The sequence below is a fragment of the Mandrillus leucophaeus genome, unplaced genomic scaffold (assembly GCF_000951045.1).
Source record: "Mandrillus leucophaeus isolate KB7577 unplaced genomic scaffold, Mleu.le_1.0 Scaffold427, whole genome shotgun sequence".
NCBI lineage: Eukaryota > Metazoa > Chordata > Mammalia > Primates > Cercopithecidae > Mandrillus > Mandrillus leucophaeus.
Genome location: NW_012104554.1, coordinates 421,756 through 424,439, shown reverse-complemented (window position 1 = coordinate 424,439; position 2,684 = coordinate 421,756). Strand labels below are relative to the sequence as shown.

Genomic DNA, 2,684 nt, shown 5'->3' with positions numbered 1-2,684 from the left:
TTCAGAGAACTTAGAAAACTGGCTGGATATTTCGTCTGGAGTGAAAAAGTGCCCTAAAATTCAGATAATTCGAAGCAGTAAAGACAAGGTAAGAGGAAAGATTTTAATTTGTCCTCATTGTATTGTCTCATTTTGCACAGCGGATGCTGACTTCCTTCTGTGTGTAAAATATCTATTAGCAATCAAACATGCTTAGTGATAGCACTCCATTCATTTAGCACTCATTAATGAATATTGAATGCCTACCAGATGCCGTCTACTCTGCAAGGTGCTAGGGATATAGCAGTAACCAAGTCACATCATGGGCCTGCTCTCGTGGAGTTTGTTGTCTTGTGGAGCTGAAGATGACTCTCAATGGTTGAACTGGAAGAAGAGTTGGACTTCTAATGTAGTAGAAATACATATTGCTTTTGAAAGTAGAGAAAAAAGAAGTTCAGATTCATGGTCAACGAGATTCCTTAAATGTGGCTTAATTGCAGAATTTTGTTTAGTGTAATGGTCCCTTATCCTAATGTGTTGAGTCTTCTCCAGTAACCATCTTACGAACATAGCTTCCAACAGTCTTGGTAGAGATGGAGAGAAGGCCAACGTGGGCAGTGACTATCCCATGTGAGGTCCTTTGGAAAGCCAGTGGGCCCTCGCTATGGCAGCACCACTCTTGACAACACATCAGCCCTGTCATTGGATAAGAGAAGGGAGCAAGGAGCATATTTAAGCATTTTCAGATGCACATACCAACCATGCCCTACGGGAAAAGGGAATTCCTGCCTTGCAATCTCAGTGGTGCTATAAGGAGACATTTTCTCCCTAATGACGGCTCTTGTGTTATGAATAATTGCACGGAGTCCTCTGTTATGAATAATTGTACAGCAGCCAGCTGACCTGTCTGTTGAGCTCACTGTGTTCTGTTTGAATGCCACATTAACAAGGAAATGGGCCACTTTCTCTTTTCCCTTACACTTTGCCATTTCAGAGAAATGGCAAGAACTTTACCACTTACGATGATTTAACATTTAATAAAGGAGAGCCAAAGTATTTAATGAGTGATAAATAATAAAAGAATCAAGCTTTTAAGTCGTAACTGATCAGAACTAACAGATTTAAAGCTATTTGGCTGTTGTCACTTTCTGTTGTCTTCCTGGAGAAAAAAGAAAAAAAAGAACTTTCATACAAACTTCTACGAGCCCTGAATCAGAGTGAATTGATTTGGTGGAAAAGATTCTTAGGCATCTAAACTTAGGTGTATCCAAATTCTAATTTCTCTCATCAGTCTGAAAAATAGCCAAATTTGGCGCTAATAGAGAATAGTAGAAAGTAGAATACCATAATCCTTGAATATACCCAGGACTCTGATTAGTGGTTAAGATTCTGGAAGATTTTTTTTCTTACATCATTTAAAAAACTGTAAGGATAATACTTCAGCTAAATGTAGTGGGAAGAAGTAGCTTGTTCATTAAATAAAAAGTGCTGTTTATACAACTTCCTTACCTAGCTAGGGGCTCATGATTACAAGTTAATCACTGTTTATATCTAGTCTAGAACATTTCAAAAACTGCTTACCACCCAAACAACCACTGGTGTTTTCTTCCTCGCCCTAAGTCCCACTGTGGTTTACCCTAATCTTCCCAGAGACTTCCCACACAGCCACTGCCTCACTCTCTCCAGCTCACCACCGCTCTCAAAGTAAAGAAGATAAGAAGTTTGTAATTTGATTAAAGCTATCCTTTCAAACCAACTTCGGACTAACTATTTTAATAGTGTTGATAAGCCATCTGATTCTATCTCTTGATCACATTATTTCAAAATATTTCCTACCCTATTGCCACCTTCAGCTTACCTGAAAATCTCAGGTCTTTGTTTAAATGAACCTGACCCTGACCTATGAAGACGGCAGTCTAGGGTCATGTTCAGTTCCATCTATTAGCTCTATTCAAAGGCTATTTGCTACCTGCCTATCATATACTTAGTAACATTCTAGTTACTTTGTAGGCAGAGAAAAACCTCCATATAATACAGAAGCTCTGTTCACAGAAGCTTTGTTTCTTTCCACAAAACAATTAAAAGATAGTACATCCTCATACTCACTATGGGATCAGCATTAAAAAGAAATAATTAGAGCAATTCCAGTTGTCCTGGAGGGATTTCTGTGAGGTTTTGTTGAGTAAAAACAGCAAGATGCATAAAAGTGTTCCTAGCATGATCTTACATTGACCAAAAAATGTCCCTGTACACATTTATGTATATATGTCTCTATGTGATTATTTGAGCATAGGCAAAAATATGGAGGAATTCATACACGGTTGTAAACATGGGCTCCCGTGGTGGAATGACTGATGTGGTGGAGAAGGAAAGCAGAGATATGTAATAAAAATACAAAAGACACAGAAATAAAATTATTGTTATTATTTATTATACTTTAAGTTCTAGGGTACATGCGCACAATGTGCAGTTTTGTTACATATGTATACATGTGTCATGTTGGTTTGCTGCACCCATCAGTTCATCATTTACATTAGGTATTTCTCCTAATGCTATCCCTCCCCCAGGCCCCCACCCCTCGGCAGGCCCCATTGTGTGATGTTCCCCGTCCTGTGTCCAAGTGATCTCATTGTTCAGTTCCCACCTGTGAGTGAGAACGTGAGGTGTTTGGTTTTCTGTCCCTGTGATAGTTTACTGAGAATGAT

At 38.9% G+C, this 2,684-nt stretch overlaps 1 protein-coding gene across 1 annotated transcript in view; it reads left to right on the top strand.

The window, feature by feature from the left end:
• The window catches only part of PLXNC1 (plexin C1), a 160,130-nt gene that overhangs the window by 52,368 nt on the left and 105,078 nt on the right, over positions 1-2,684 (top strand). The gene's annotated exons all lie outside the window — the stretch shown is intronic.